The sequence below is a fragment of the Oncorhynchus kisutch genome, linkage group LG10 (assembly GCF_002021735.2).
Source record: "Oncorhynchus kisutch isolate 150728-3 linkage group LG10, Okis_V2, whole genome shotgun sequence".
Taxonomy (NCBI): domain Eukaryota; kingdom Metazoa; phylum Chordata; class Actinopteri; order Salmoniformes; family Salmonidae; genus Oncorhynchus; species Oncorhynchus kisutch.
In genome coordinates, this window is record NC_034183.2 from 4,333,803 (window position 1) to 4,350,699 (window position 16,897).

Consider the following 16,897-nt stretch of genomic DNA (forward strand, 5'->3'; position numbering starts at 1 on the left):
ACGAGGAAGTTGTGTTTGAGTGAAAACAGAGAAACGATAAAATATTTTTTTTTAAACCAACTGACACCTGATCTCTTTTCCCCCAAACTGACATTGAGGGTAGTGTCCCAAATGGCACCCTAATCCCTTTGCAGTGCACTACTTTAGACCAGAGCTCTGGTCAAAACGAGTGCACTATAGAGGGGGTAGGGCGTCATTTGGAACACCACCCTTACAGAGATGCTGCCAGGAGCAGCTGTTCATCATCATTCAAGGGACCATCAGAATAATAGATTCATTCTGTCCATTCACATATTCAGATTGGACACATTTGGGCAATTATAAAAAGGTCTAAGGAATAAGAATGACTGTATTCAAATCAGAACCTTTCGTTGGCCTTCGCTGTGCACATATAGTGACGCTTGTATATATATATTATATATATATGTGTGTGCGTGTAATGTGGTGTATGCATTGCGTACTCGTCTGTGTGTGTGTCCATTCCGTCCCTGCGTGTGTGCGTGGCGCGCGCGTGTGTGTGGTGTGTGTGTGGTGTGTGAGACCATGTCTAAGGAAGGGTGTCCAGGAAACAGGCCCAGTGGGGTAACAGGAGGTCTTAACAGGCTTGGGCATAGTGGGACAAGACCAACTTCCTGGGGAACCTCCTCCAGGTACATTCATAGAACAGGCTCCTGGGGGGAGAGAGAGATAAGAAGAGAGAGAGAGAGAGAGAGACAGAGAGAGAGAAGAGAGAGAGAGGAGACAGAGAGAAGAGACAGAGAGAGAGAGAGAGAGAGACAGAGAGAGAGACAAGAGAGAGAGAGAGAGAGAGAGAGAGAGACAGAAGGAGACAGAGAGAGAGAGAAGAGAGAGGAGGAACCAGAAGAGAGAGAGGAGAGAGAGAGAGAGAGAGAGACAGAGAGGAGAGAGAGAGAAGAGAGAGAGAGAGAGGAGAGAGAGAGAGAGAGGAGTAAGAGAGAGAGGAGAGATGGAGAGAGACAGAGAGACGAGAGAGAGAGAGAAGGAGAGAGAGGAGAGACAGAGAGGAGAGAGAGAGACAGAGAGAGAAGAGATGAGACAAGACAGAGGAGAGAGGATGAGGACAGAGAGAGAGAGACGACAGAGAAGAGACCGAGACAGAGAGAGAGAGACCAGAGAGGATACACGAGAGAGAGAGACAGAGAGAGACAGAGGAGAGAGGAGAATGAAGAGAGACACGAGAGGAGAACGACAGAGGAGAATACAGAGAGAGAGAGACAGAGAGAGAGAGAGACGAGATACGAGAGAGAGAGACAGAAGAGAGAGAGACAGAGAGAGATACAGAGTGAAATAAACAATAACAAATGTACAATAAACATTACATATATACACATACCGAGTGTCAATCAGATGTTCCAACAGAATACATTATTATCTATATATTATCTATATATATCTATACAGTGTTATATATATATCTATATACATACACATACAGTGGGGAGAACAAGTATTTGACACACTGCCGATTTTGAAGGTTTTCCTACTTACAAAGCATGTAGAGGTCTGTAAGTTTTATCATAGGTACATTGAAGGTTGAACTTCAACTGTGAGAGATACAACTCAAACAAAAATCCAGAAATTTACATTCTATGATTTTTAAGTAATTCATTTTCATTGTATTGCCGCCCCTACACTCTAGTGGTTAGAGTGTAGAGGTGGCAGGTAGTCTAGTGGTTAGAGTGTAGAGGTGGCAGGTAGTCTAGTGGTTAGAGTGTAGAGGTGGCAGGTAGTCTAGTGGTTAGAGTGTAGAGGTGGCAGGTAGTCTAGTGGTTAGAGTGTAGAGGTGGCAGGTAGCCTAGTGGTTAGAGTGTAGAGGTGGCAGGTAGCCTAGTGGTTAGAGTGTAGAGGAGGCAGGTAGTCTAGTGGTTAGAGTGTAGAGGTGGCAGGTAGTCTAGTGGTTAGAGTGTAGAGGTGGCAGGTAGTCTAGTGGTTAGAGTGTAGAGGTGGCAGGTAGTCTAGTGGTTGGAGTGTAGAGGTGGCAGGTAGCCTAGTGGTTAGAGTGTAGAGGTGGCAGGTAGCCTAGTGGTTAGAGTGTAGAGGTGGCAGGTAGTCTAGTGGTTAGAGTGTAGAGGCAGCAGGTAGCCTAGTGGTTAGAGTGTAGAGGTGGCAGGTAGCCTAGTGGTTAGAGTGTAGAGGAGGCAGGTAGTCTAGTGGTTAGAGTGTAGAGGTGGCAGGTAGTCTAGTGGTTAGAGTGTAGAGGTGGCAGGTAGCCTAGTGGTTAGAGTGTGGAGGTGGCAGGTAGTCTAGTGGTTAGAGTGTAGAGGTGGCAGGTAGCCTAGTGGTTAGAGTGTAGAGGTGGCAGGTAGCCTAGTGGTTAGAGTGTAGAGGTGGCAGGTAGCCTAGTGGTTAGAGTGTAGAGGAGGCACGTAGCCTAGTGGTTAGAGTGTAGAGGAGGCAGGTAGCCTAGTGGTTAGAGTGTAGAGGAGGCAGGGAGCCTAGTGGTTAGAGTATAGAGGTGGCAGGTAGCCTAGTGGTTAGAGTGTAGAGGAGGCAGGTAGCCTAGTGGTTAGAGTGTAGAGGAGGCAGGTAGCCTAGTGGTTAGAGTGTAGAGGAGGCAGGTAGCCTAGTGGTTAGAGTGTAGAGGAGGCAGGTAGCCTAGTGGTTAGAGTGTAGAGGAGGCAGGTAGCCTAGTGGTTAGAGTGTAGAGGAGGCAGGTAGCCTAGTGGTTAGAGTGTAGAGGAGGCAGGTAGACTAGTGGTTAGAGTGTAGAGGTGGCAGGTAGCCTAGTGGTTAGAGTGTAGAGGAGGCAGGTAGCCTAGTGGTTAGAGTGTAGAGGAGGCAGGTAGCCTAGTGGTTAGAGTGTAGAGGAGGCAGGTAGACTAGTGGTTAGAGTGTAGAGGAGGCAGGTAGACTAGTGGTTAGAGCGTTGGACTAGTAACTGAAAGGTTGCTAGATTGAATCCCCGAGCTGACAAGGTAAAAATCTGTCATTCTGCCCCTGAACAGACAGTTAACCCACTGTTCCCCGGTAGGCCGTCATTGTAAATAAGAATTTGCTCTTAACTGACTACCGAGTTAAATAAAGGTAAAATAAACAAAAAACATGTTTACGTAAACAGAAATTTTAGAAAGAATTTGAATGAACAAATACAATGTTTTGGGCATAGTCTCCCAGTACAATGCACTATTTACAATCAAAGTGCATTATAATTTTTTTTTTTTTTTTAAATATATAGTTAATGAGAGAAGAAATGTGTTGAAAGCTCTCGAAACATCACGTCTAGAATACAAAATGTTTGTTGTTGTTTTTCTATGTTTGTACACTATCAAAGTGTTCTTTTATTGACTCAACAGCCAGGAGCCATTACTGCTTCACTGTGAGTGGATTCTGTCTGGCTCCACTGAACACCAGACTGAACGAGAGCGTTAGGACGTTCATATCAGACCCGCTTGGGTTCAAACACTATTCCAAATACTGGAGTGCCAGATGGACGGGGGGGGGGGGTGTTTGAACAGTGAGAGACTGGATCTGTTGAGTCTATTAACTCAGGCAAGCTCAATCTAGCCCAGATAAAGCATTAGAAATGATTATCGAATAGTATTTGAACCCAGGTCTGATGTTTGTTATTTCTGTCATGTACCAGTCATCATCATATTCCAGTATGGTGTGTGTGTGTGTGTGTGTGTGTGTGTGTGTGTGTGTGTGTGTGTGTGTGTGTGTGTGTGTGTGTGTGTGTGTGTGTGTGTGTGTGTGTGTGTGTGTACTGTAAGATCCAGGGTCAACACCACGTTGCCACAGTGATTCCGCTTCGCTACACACCATAAAGCACACAATGGCGCTGCAAAAAAAAAAAAAAAAAAAAGATGTAAAAGGACGGGAAACGACGGTTGTCGTTAGTTCTCAACGGAAGAGCGACCTCACCCCAAGACGTTCCTTATAGATGACCTTCACAGAGGGACGGCGGGGGTAGATGAGGGGAGAAAGGATGCGATTTTATTTAGATGTACTTTTCCGGGCTTAAAACTGCGAGCTACACTCTGTGAGAGGATCGAAGCCTTGCTGTGTCCACATAAAGCAGACATATCTGACCATAAATAAAACAGAGTCATATAAACGCAGCAAAAAAACAAAACGTCCCTTTATCAGGACGCCGTCTTTCAAAGATAATTCGTAAAAATCCAAAAAACTTCACAGATCTTCATTGTAAAGGGTTTTAAACACCGTTTCCCGTGTTTGTTCAATGAACCATAAACAATTAATGAACATGCACCTGTGGAACGGTTGTTAAGACACTAACAGCTGACAGACGGTAGGCAATTAAGGTCACAGTTATGAAAAGTTAGGACCTGAAAGAGGCCGTTCTACAGACACTGAAAAACACCAAAAGAAAGATGCCCAGGGTCCAGGGTGGGGTAACATCTCACAGTACAAACAGGCAGATCTGTGCAGTCCATGAGGAGGAGATGCACTGTAGTACCTAATGCAGCTGGTGGCCACACCAGATACTGACTGTTACTTTTGATTTTGACTTCCCCCCCCCCACCCCTTTGTTCAGGGACACATTATTCAATTTCTGTTAGTCACATGTCTGTGGAACTTGTTCAGTTTATGTCTCAGTTGTTGAATCTTGTTATGTTCGTACAAATATTTACACATGTTAAGTTTGCTGAAAATAAACGCAGTTGACATTGATAGGTTTCTTTTTTCCCTTGATTTATTTATTTAATCTTTTTATTTACATCTATATGCATGTCTGTGCTTATGCTCTTTGATTGATGTTCGATCCGTCCATTAGGCACTGGAACACATGAGGAACGTTTCACGTCCTCAGTCTGACATGAGGAACGTCTGAGGAACGTTTCGTGTCTGAGGAACGTTTCCTGTCCTCAGTCTGACATGAGGAACGTCTGAGGAATGTTTCGTGTCCTCAGTCTGACACGAGGGACGTCTGAGGAACGTTTCCTCTCCTCAGTCTGACACTAGGGACATCTGAGGAACATTTCCTGTCCTCAGTCTGACACGAGGGACGTCTGAGGAACATTTCCTCTCCTCAGTCTGACACTAGGAACGTCTGAGGAACGTTTCCTGTCCTCAGTCTGACAAGAGGGACGTCTGAGGAACGTTTCCTCTCCTCAGTCTGACACTAGGGACATCTGAGGAACATTTCCTCTCCTCAGTCTGACACGAGGGACGTCTGAGGAACGTTTCCTGTCCTCAGTCTGACACGAGGGACGTCTGAGGAACGTTTCCTCTCCTCAGTCTGACACGAGGGACGTCTGAGGAACGTTTCCTCTCCTCAGTCTGACACTAGGAATGTCTGAGGAACATTTCCTCTCCTCAGTCTGACACTAGGAACGTCTGAGGAACGTTTCCTGTCCTCAGTCTGACACTAGGGACGTCTGAGGAACGTTTCCTCTCCTCAGTCTGACACTAGGGACGTCTGAGGAACATTTCCTCTCCTCAGTCTGACACTAGGAACGTCTGAGGAACGTTTCCTGTCCTCAGTCTGACACTAGGGACGTCTGAGGAACGTTTCCTCTCCTCAGTCTGACACTAGGAATGTCTGAGGAGCATTTCCTCTCCTCAGTCTGACACGAGGGACGTCTGAGGGACGTTTCCTCTCCTCAGTCTGACACTAGGAATGTCTGAACTGCTTTCTGACTGCATGATTGTAGCAGGTTTACTAACACGTTAGTGTTGACTAGGACGTGACAATGTTGTAGGTTGTGTGTAGAGGTTAGAGGTCATGATATGAAGGTTTGGCTTGGAAAAGGTATTTTCACCTGGTCACAGACAGCTGATGGGTTGTGCACTGAAGTCCACAAGCGAAGGGAAAAGGTGAGAGGAGGAGAGAGAGTAGATTGTAGCGAGAAGGAATTATATATATAAGAAGGAAAGTGATTATGCTGTTTTTATGCGGTTGCTATGAAAGTGAGGGGTGTATTCATTCTGCCAATTCTGTTGAAAAACATTTCTTAAACAGAAGCAAACGTAACGACACGGGGATAAACATACCTGAATCTGTCCAATAGAAACTCTCGTTTGCAACTGTTGGACTAATGATTATACCCTAGATCAGCTAGATGCAGGCCAGAGGTGATACTGTTGGACTAATGATTACACCCTAGATCAGCTAGATGCAGGCCAGAGGTGATACTGTTGGACTAATGATTACACCCTAGATCAGCTAGATGCAGGTAAGAGGTGATACTGTTGGACTAATGATTACACCCTAGATCAGCTAGATGCAGGCCAGAGGTGATACTGTTGGACTAATGACTACACCCTAGATCAGCTAGATGCAGGCCAGAGGTGATACTGTTGGACTAATGATTACACCCTAGATCAGCTAGATGCAGGTAAGAGGTGATACTGTTGGACTAATGATTACACCCTAGATCAGCTAGATGCAGGCCAGAGGTGATACTGTTGGACTAATGACTACACCCTAGATCAGCTAGATGCAGGCCAGAGGTGATACTGTTGGACTAATGATCATACCCTAGATCAGCTAGATGCAGGCCAGAGGTGATACTGTTGGACTAATGATTATACCCTAGATCAGCTAGATGCAGGCCAGAGGTGATACTGTTGGACTAATGATTAAACCCTAGATCAGCTAGATGCAGGCCAGAGGTGATACTGTTGGACTAATGATTATACCCTAGATCAGCTAGATGCAGGCCAGAGGTGATACTGTTGGACTAATGATTATTCCCTAGATCAGCTAGATGCAGGCCAGAGGTGATACTGTTGGACTAATGATTATACCCTAGATCAGCTAGATGCAGGCCAGAGGTGATACTGTTGGACTAATGATCACACCCTAGATCAGCTAGATGCAGGCCAGAGGTGATACTGTTGGACTAATCATTATACCCTAGATCAGCTAGATGCAGGCCAGAGGTGATACTGTTGGACTAATGATTATACCCTAGATCAGCTAGATGCAGGCCAGAGGTGATACTGTTGGACTAATGATTACACCCTAGATCAGCTAGATGCAGGCCAGAGGTGATACTGTTGGACTAATGATTATACCCTAGATCAGCTAGATGCAGGCCAGAGGTGATACTGTTGGACTAATGATCATACCCTAGATCAGCTAGATGCAGGCCAGAGTGTACAAGGAGGAATTGAATGTGTCTCTGTCACCTTGATTACTCAAAATCCTCTCGACCTGTGCGTTGTGAACTTTCATTCATAGGCTAGGTTGTAGCAACTCATGATGGGTACAGGGAACATTCTAGTATCATGTCGTAGCCTAAACCTATCGATGATAACAATGAGCTGGGTGAATGGAATATGAATGACAGTCATCCAATATGCTGTAATAGAAATAAGGTCATGCTCATTAAAATATATATAAATATCGTCCCCCTGATCTTAAACGGTACCTACCACCACTGTGTTTATGGGTCGTACTCGCCCCTGATCTTAAACGGTACCGACCACCACTGTGTTTATGGGTCGTACTCGCCCCTGATCTTAAACGGTACCTACCACCACTGTGTTTATGGGTCGTACTCGCCCCTGATCTTAAACGGTACCTACCACCACTGTGTTTATGGGTCGTACTCGCCCCTGATCTTAAACGGTACCGACCACCACTGTGTTATGGGTCGTACTCGCCCCTGATCTTAAACGGTACCGACCGCCACTGTGTTTATGGGTCGTACTCGCCCCTGATCTTAAACGGTACCGACCGCCACTGTGTTATGGGTCGTACTCGCCCCTGATCTTAAACGGTACCGACCACCACTGTGTTTATGGGTCGTACTCGCCCCTGATCTTAAACGGTACCGACCACCACTGTGTTTATGGGTCATACTCGCCCCTGATCTTAAACGGTACCGACCACCACTGTGTTTATGGGTCGTACTCGCCCCTGATCTTAAACGGTACCGACCACCACTGTGTTTATGGGTCGTACTCGCCCCTGATCTTAAACGGTACCGACCACCACTGTGTTTATGGGTCGTACTCGCCCCTGATCTTAAACGGTACTGACCGCCACTGTGTTATGGGTCGTACTCGCCCCTGATCTTAAACGGTACTGACCACCACTGTGTTTATGGGTCGTACTCGCCCCTGATCTTAAACGGTACCAACCACCACTGTGTTTATGGGTCGTACTCGCCCCTGATCTTAAACGGTACCGACCACCACTGTGTTTATGGGTCGTACTCGCCCCTGATCTTAAACAGTACCGACCGCCACTGTGTTTATGGGTCGTACTCGCCCCTGATCTTAAACAGTACCGACCGCCACTGTGTTTATGGGTCGTACTCGCCCCTGATCTTAAACGGTACCTACCACCACTGTGTTTATGGGTCGTACTCGCCCCTGATCTTAAACGGTACCGACCGCCACTGTGTTATGGGTCGTACTCGCCCCTGATCTTAAACGGTACTGACCACCACTGTGTTTATGGGTCGTACTCGCCCCTGATCTTAAACGGTACCGACCACCACTGTGTTTATGGGTCGTACTCGCCCCTGATGTTAAACAGTACCGACCACCACTGTCTTTATGGGTCGTACTCGCCCCTGATCTTAAACGGTACCGACCACCACTGTGTTTATGGGTCGTACTCGCCCCTGATCTTAAACGGTACCGACCACCACTGTGTTTATGGGTCGTACTCGCCCCTGATCTTAAACGGTACCGACCACCCACTGTGTTATGGGTCGTACTCGTTAAGGACGGGGGAGTTTTTCAGGATAAAAAAAGAAACGCCGCTCAGCATCCTGGAGGAAAACCTGGTTCAGTCTGCTTTGCACTAGAGACTGGAAGATTAATTCACCTTTCAGCAGGACAATAACCCGAAAACACAAGGCCAAATCTACACTGGAGTTGCTTCCCAAGAAGACATGTTCCTGAGGGGCCGAGTTACTGTTTTTACCTAAATCTGCTTGAAAATCTATGACCTGAAAACACAAGGTCTACATGATAGGTGCTCATTAACAACAACAAAAAATACTCATCCTCCCTCATCTTAAAACGGCACTGACCACTACTGGTGTGGTTGAATATATTCTGCCACTGCGTGACTATTGTCTTCTTGTTGTCTCTGCCTCGTATATCAAAAACGTGACATATGAACTAATAGGTTATAGAGAAAACAAAGCAATTATCACAACACAGGTCATCATCTGGCTTTTTTTACCCCTGGCTTGGCTTCCCCATTGATTTGAACCACGCGCTGATACTGTGGACTGTGACCCGTGTCCTTGACTAATAATTTAGCTGTGTTTTTTGGCAGACAACACAACAGAAAGAGAAAAGACTCCTTCTGTTGATGCTATTAAACTCTCTGTTCTCTTGTGCCTAATGGTCCATGACATCCGTCTAGGCTGTGTGTGTCTGTTTGTGTATAAAGCTCTACAGATCTGCAGGTCTTTAACTCACACCTCTTTATAACCTATCTTCCTGTTAAATGGTGTTGGTTTGCCCTGGAGGCTAAATGATGTTGGCTACTAGTAGGGTTATAAAAGAAGGCTGGACCTAAAAAATTTTTTTCCAGCTCTCCCCTCTTCTACCCCTCCAGGCCTATCCTGCTGCTACAATCCCCTGAAGCCTGGTCACACCCAGTCTAGGGCCATTCTCTCTCTCTCTGCATTTTGCCTTGCTTGGTCCAAGAAACACGAGCAATGGACATTTACCCCCAAAATTAGAGATTTTTGGTTCCAACCACCGTGGCTTTGTGAGACGCAGAGTAGGTGAACGGATGATCTCTGCATGTGTGGTTCCCACCGTGAAGCATGGAGGAGGTGGTGTGATGGTGTGGGGGTGCTTTACTGGTGACACTGTCTGTGATCACCCGACCTCAACCCAATTGAGATGGTTTGGGATGAGTTGGACCGCAGAGTGAAGGAAAAGCAGCCAACAAGTGCTAAGCATAGGTGGTAACTCCTTCAAGATTGTTGGAAAAGCATTCCAGGTGACTACCTCATGAAGCTGGTTGAGAGAATGCCAAGAGTGAAGAATCTAAAATCTAAAATATATTTGGATTTGTTTACCACTTTTTTGGTTACTACATGATTCCACGTGTTATTTCATAGTTGCGATGTCTTCACTATTATTCCATAATGTAGAAAATAGTAAGAATAAAGAAAAACCCTTGAATGAGGAGGTGTGTCCAAACATTTGACTGGTTCACTGAGACTCACTGAGACTATTAGTTAAGACTTTCCACTGAGACTATTAGTTAAGACTTTCCACTGAGACTACTAGTTAAGACTTTCCACTGAGACTACTAGTTAAGATAAGACTTTCCACTGAGACTATTAGTTAAGACTTTCCACTGAGACTATTAGTTAAGACTTTCCACTGAGACTACTAGTTAAGATAAGACTTTCCACTAAGACTATTAGTTAAGATAAGACTTTCCACTGAGACTATTAGTTAAGATAAGACTTTCCACTAAGACTACTAGTTAAGACTTTCCACTAAGACTACTAGTTAAGACTTTCCACTGAGACTACTAGTTAAGATAAGACTTTCCACTGAGACTACTAGTTAGATAAGACTTTCCACTGAGACTATTAGTTAAGATAAGACTTTCCACTGAGACTATTAGTTAAGATAAGACTTTCCACTAAGACTACTAGTTAAGACTTTCCACTAAGACTACTAGTTAAGACTTTCCACTAAGACTACTAGTTAAGACTTTCCACTGAGACTACTAGTTAAGACTTTCCACTAAGACTACTAGTTAAGACTTTCCACTAAGACTACTAGTTAAGACTTTCCACTGAGACTACTAGTTAAGATAAGACTTTCCACTGAGACTACTAGTTAAGATAAGACTTTCCACTGAGACTATTAGTTAAAGATAAGACTTCCACTGAGACTATTAGTTAAGATAAGACTTTCCACTGAGACTATTAGTTAAGATAAGACTTTCCACTAAGACTACTAGTTAAGACTTTCCACTAAGACTACTAGTTAAGACTTTCCACTGAGACTACTAGTTAAGACTTTCCACTAAGACTACTAGTTAAGACTTTCCACTAAGACTACTAGTTAAGACTTTCCACTGAGACTACTAGTTAAGATAAGACTTTCCACTGAGACTACTAGTTAAGATAAGACTTTCCACTGAGACTATTAGTTAAGACTTTCCACTAGTTTTTTTTAAAAGTTTTTTTTATATCACCTTTATTTAACCAGGTAGGCTAGTTGAGAACACCTTATTTAACCAGGTAGGCTAGTTGAGAACACCTTTATTTAACCAGGTAGGCTAGTTGAGAACACCTTTATTTAACCAGGTAGGCTAGTTGAGAACACCTTTATTTAACCAGGTAGGCTAGTTGAGTAACACTTATTTAACAAGTGTTAGGCAGGTAGGCTTAGTTGAGGACATCTTTATTTAACCAGGTAGGCTAGTTGAGAAACACCTTTATTGAACCAGGTCGGCTAGTAGAGAATCACCGTTATTTAACCAGGTATGGCTAGTTGAGAACACCTTTATTTACCAGGTAGGCTAGTTGAGAAACACCTTTATTTAACAGGTAGGCTAGTTGAGAAACACCTTTATTTAACCAGGTAGGCTAGATGAGACACCTTTATTTAACCAGGTAGGCTATGTTTTTTAGTTGAGACACCTTTACCGTAAGGCTAGATTTGCGACACCTTTATTTAACCAGGTAGGCTAGTTGAGAACACCTTTATTTAACCAGGTAGGCTAGTTGAGAACACCTTTATTTAACCAGGTAGGCTAGTTGAGAACACCTTTATTTAACCAGGTAGGCTAGTTGAGAACACCTTTATTTAACCAGGTAGGCTAGTTGAGAACACCTTTATTTAACCAGGTAGGCTAGTTGAGAACACCTTTATTAACCAGGTAGGCTAGTTGAGAACACCTTTATTTAACCAGGTAGGCTAGTTGAGAACACCTTTATTTAACCAGGTAGGCTAGTTGAGAACACCTTTATTTAACCAGGTAGGGCTAGTTGAGAACACCTTTATTTAACCAGGTAGGCTAGTTGAGAACACCTTTATTTAACCAGGTTAGGCTAGTTGAGAACACCTTATTTAACCAGGTAGGCTAGTTGAGAACACCTTTATTTAACCAGGTAGGCTAGTTGAGAACACCTTTATTTAACCAGGTAGGCTAGTTGAGAACACCTTTATTTAACCAGGTAGGCTAGTTGAGAACACCTTATTTAACCAGGTAGGCTAGTTGAGAACACCTTTATTGTAACCAGGTAGGCCAGTTGAGAACACCTTTATTTAACCAGGTAGGCCAGTTGAGAACACCTTATTTAACCAGGTAGGCCAGTTGAGAACACCTTATTTAAACCAGGTAGGCTAGTTGAGAACACCTTTATTTAACCAGGTAGGCTAGTTGAGAACACCTTTATTTAACCAGGTAGGCTAGTTAGAGAACACCTTTATTTAACCAGGTAGGCTAGTTGAGAACACCTTTATTTAACCAGGTAGGCTAGTTGGAAACACCTTTATTTAACCAGGTAGGCTAGTTGAGAACACCTTTATTTAAACCAGGTGGCCAGTTGAGAACACCTTATTTAACCAGGTAGGCTAGTTGAAACACCTTTATTAACCAGGTAGGCTAGTTGAGAACCCTTATTTAACCAGGTAGGCTAGTTGAGAACACCTTTATTAACCAGGTAGGCTAGTTGAGAACACCTTTATTTACCAGGTAGGCTAGTTGAGAACACCTTTATTTAACGCAGGTAGGCTCGTTGAGAACACCTTTATTTAACCAGGTAGGCTAGTTGAGAACACCTTTATTTAACCAGGTAGGCTAGTTGAGAACACTTTATTTAACCAGGTAGGCCAGTTGAGAACACCTTTATTTAACCAGGTAGGCTAGTTGAGAACACCTTTATTTAACCAGGTAGGCTAGTTGAGAAACACCTTTATTTAACCAGGTAGGCTAGTTGAGAACACCTTTATTTAACCAGGTAGGCTAGTTGAGAACACCTTTATTTAACCCGGTAGGCTAGGTGAGAACACCTTTATTTAACCAGGTAGGCTAGGTGAGAACACCGTTATTTACCAGGTAGGCTAGTTGAAGAACACCTTTATTTAACCAGGTAGGCTAGTTGAGAAACACCTTTATTTAACCAGGTAGGCTAGTTGACGAACCACCTTTATTTAACCAGGTAGGCTAGTTGAGACAACCACCTTTATTTAACTCAGGTAGGCTAGTTGAGAACACCTTATTTAACCAGGGGTAGGCTAGTTGAGAAACCACCTTTATTTAACCAGGTAGGCTAGTGAGAACACACTTTATTTAAACCAGGTAGGCTAGTTGAGAACACCTTTATTTAACCAGGTAGCTAGTTGAGAACACCTTTATTAACCAGGTAGGCCTAGTTGAGAACACCTTTATTATAACCAGGATAGGGCCTAGTGAGAACACCTTTATTTAACCAGGTAGGCTAGTTGAGAACACCCTTTATTTAACCAGGTAGGCTAGTTGAGAACACCTTTATTTAACCAGGTAGGCCTAGTGAGAACACCTTTATTTAACCAGGTAGGCTAGTTGAGAACACCTTTATTTAACCAGGTAGGCTAGTGAGAACACCTTTATTTAAACCAGGTAGGCTAGTTGAGAACACCTTTATTTAACCAGGTTAGGCTAGTTGAGAACACCTTTTATTTTAACCAGGGTAGGCTTGTTGAGACACCTTTATTTAAACCAAGGCTAGGGGCTAATGTTGAGAACACCTTTATTTAACCAGGTCAGGCTAGTTGAGAACACCTTTATTTAACCAGGTAGGCTAGTTGAGAACACCTTTATTTAACCAGGTAGGCTAGTTGAGAACACCTTTATTTAACCAGGGTAGGCTAGTTGAGAACACCTTTATTTAACCAGGTAGGCCAGTTGAGAACACCTTTATTTAACCAGGTAGGCTAGTTGAGAACACCTTTATTTAACCAGGTAGGCCAGTGAGAAACACCTTTATTTAACCAGGTAGGCTTAGTTGAGAACACCTTATTTAACCAGGTAGGCTAGTTGAGAACACCTTTATTTAACCAGGTAGGCTAGTTGAGAACACCTTTATTTAACCAGGTAGGCTAGTTGAGGAACACCTTTATTTAACCAGGTAGGCTAGTGAGAACACCTTTATTTAACCAGGTAGGCTAGTTGAAGAACACCTTTATTTAACCAGGTAGGCCAGTTGAGAACACCTTTATTTAACCAGGTAGGCTAGTTGAGAACACCTTTATTTAACCAGGTAGGCTAGTTGAGAACACCTTATTTAACCAGGTAGGCTAGTTGAGAACACCTTTATTTAACCAGGTAGGCTAGTTGAGAACACCTTTATTTAACCAGGTAGGCTAGTTGAGAACACTTTATTTACCAGGTAGGCTAGTTGAGAACACCTTTATTTAACCAGGTAGGCTCGTTGAGAACACCTTTATTTAACCAGGTAGGCTAGTTGAGAACACCTTTATTTAACCAGGTAGGCTAGTTGAGAACACCTTTATTTAACCAGGTAGGCCAGTTGAGAACACCTTTATTTAACCAGGTAGGCTAGTTGAGAACACCTTTATTAACCAGGTAGGCTAGTTGAGAACACCTTTATTTAACCATGTAGGCTAGTATGAGAACACCTTTATTTAACCAGGTAGGCTAGTTGAGAACACCTTTATTTAACCCAGGTAGGCGTAGGTGAGAACACCTTTATTTAACCAGGTAGGCTAGTGAGAACACCTTATTTAACCAGGTAGGCTAGTTGAGAACACCTTTATTTAACCAGGTAGGCTAGTTGAGAACACCTTATTGTAACCAGGGTAGGCTAGTTGAGAACACCTTTATTTAACCAGGTCGGCTAGTTGAGAACACCTTTATTTAACCAGGTAGGCTAGTTGAGAACAAGTTCTCATTTACAAACTGCGACCTGGCCAAGATAAAGCATAGCAGTGTGACACAAACCAACACAGAGTACACATGGAATAAACAATTAACGGTCCGTGACCGTGAGACAGTGTAGTTACCAAACCCTAGACCGTGAGACAGTAGTTACCAAACCTAGACCGTGAGACTGTGTAGTTACCAAACCCTAGACCGTGAGACAGTGTAGTTACCAAACCCTAGACCGTGAGACAGTAGTTACCAAACCCTAGACCGTGAGACTGTGTAGTTACCCAAACCCTAGACCGTGAGACAGTGGTAGTTACCAAACCCTAGACCGTGAGACCGTGTAGTTACCAAATCCTAGACCGTGAGACCGTGTAGTTACCAAACCCTAGACCGTGAGACAGTAGTTACCAAATCCTAGACCGTGAGACAGTAGTTACCAAACCCTAGACCGTGAGACTGTGTAGTTACCAAACCCTAGACCGTGAGACTGCGTAGTTACCAAACCCTAGACCGTGAGACAGTGTAGTTACCAAATCCTAGACCGTGAGACAGTAGTTACCAAACCCTAGACCGTGTAGTTACCAAATCCTAGACCGTGAGACTGTGTAGTTACCAAACCCTAGACCGTGAGACCGTAGTTACCAAACCCTAGACCGTGAGACCGTAGTTACCAAACCCTAGACCGTGAGACCGTAGTTACCAAACCCTAGACCGTGAGACAGTGTAGTTACCAAACCCTAGACCGTGAGACTGTGTAGTTACCAAACCCTAGACCGTGAGACAGTGGTAGTTACCAAATCCTAGACCGTGAGACAGTAGTTACCAAACCCTAGACCGTGTAGTTACCAATCCTAGACCCTGAGACTGTGTAGTTACCAAATCCTAGACCGTGTAGTTACCAAACCCTAGACCGCGAGACCGTAGTACCAAACCCTAGACCGTGAGACTGTAGTTACCAAACCCTAGACCGTGTAGTTACCAAATCCTAGACCGTGTAGTTACCAAATCCTAGACCGTGAGACTGTGTAGTTACAAATCCTAGACCGTGTAGTTACCAAACCTAGACCGCGAGACCGTAGTTACCAACCCTAGACCGTGAGACAGTGTAGTTACCAAACCCTAGACCGTGTAGTTACCAAATTCCTACCTGTAGTTACCAAATCCTAGACCGTGAGACTGTGTAGTTACCAAATCCTAGACAGTGTAGTTACCAAACCCTAGACCGTGAGACCGTAGTTAACAAACCCTAGACCCGTGAGACCGTAGTTACCAACCCTAGACCGTGAGACAGTGTAGTTACCAAACCCTAGACCGTGAGACCGTGTAGTTACCAAATCCTAGACCGTGAGACAGTGTAGTTACCAAACCCTAGACCTTGAGACAGTGTAGTTACCAAACCCTAGACCTTGAGACAGTGTAGTTACCAAACCCTAGACCGTGTAGTTACCAAATCTAGACCGTGAGACTGTGTAGTTACCAAATCCTAGACCGTGTAGTTAACCAAACCCTAGACTGCGAGACCGTAGTTACCAAACCCTAGACCGTGAGACAATGTAGTTACCAACCCTAGACCGTGAGACAGTGTAGTTACCAAACCCTAGACCGTGTAGTTACCCAAATCCCTACCTGTAGTTACCAAACCCTAGACTGTGTAGTTACCAACCCTAGACCGTGAGACAGTGTAGTTACCAATCCTAGACCGTGAGACAGTAGTTACCAAACCCTAGACCGTGAGACTGTGTAGTTACCAAACCCTAGACTGTGAGACTGCGTATTACCAAACCCTAGACCGTGAGACAGTGTAGTTACCAAATCCTAGACCGTGAGAGAGTAGTTACCAACCCTAGACCGTGTAGTTACCAAATCCTAGACCGTGTAGTTACCAAACCCTAGACCGTGAGACTGTAGTTACCAAACCCTAGACCGTGAGACAGTGTAGTTACCAAACCCTAGACCGTGTAGGTACCAATCCCTACCTGAGTTACCAAAATCCTAGACCGGGAGACTGTGTAGTTACCAAATCCTAGACCGTGTAGTTACCAAACCCTAGACCGCGAGACCGTAGTTACCAAACCCTAGACCGTGAGACCGTAG

The 16,897-nt window shown here is 44.2% G+C and overlaps 1 protein-coding gene across 1 annotated transcript in view; it reads right to left on the reverse strand.

Annotated features, from left to right (window-relative positions):
- The window catches only part of LOC109886647 (IQ motif-containing protein H), a 100,216-nt gene that overhangs the window by 860 nt on the left and 82,459 nt on the right, over positions 1 to 16,897 (reverse strand). The gene's annotated exons all lie outside the window — the stretch shown is intronic.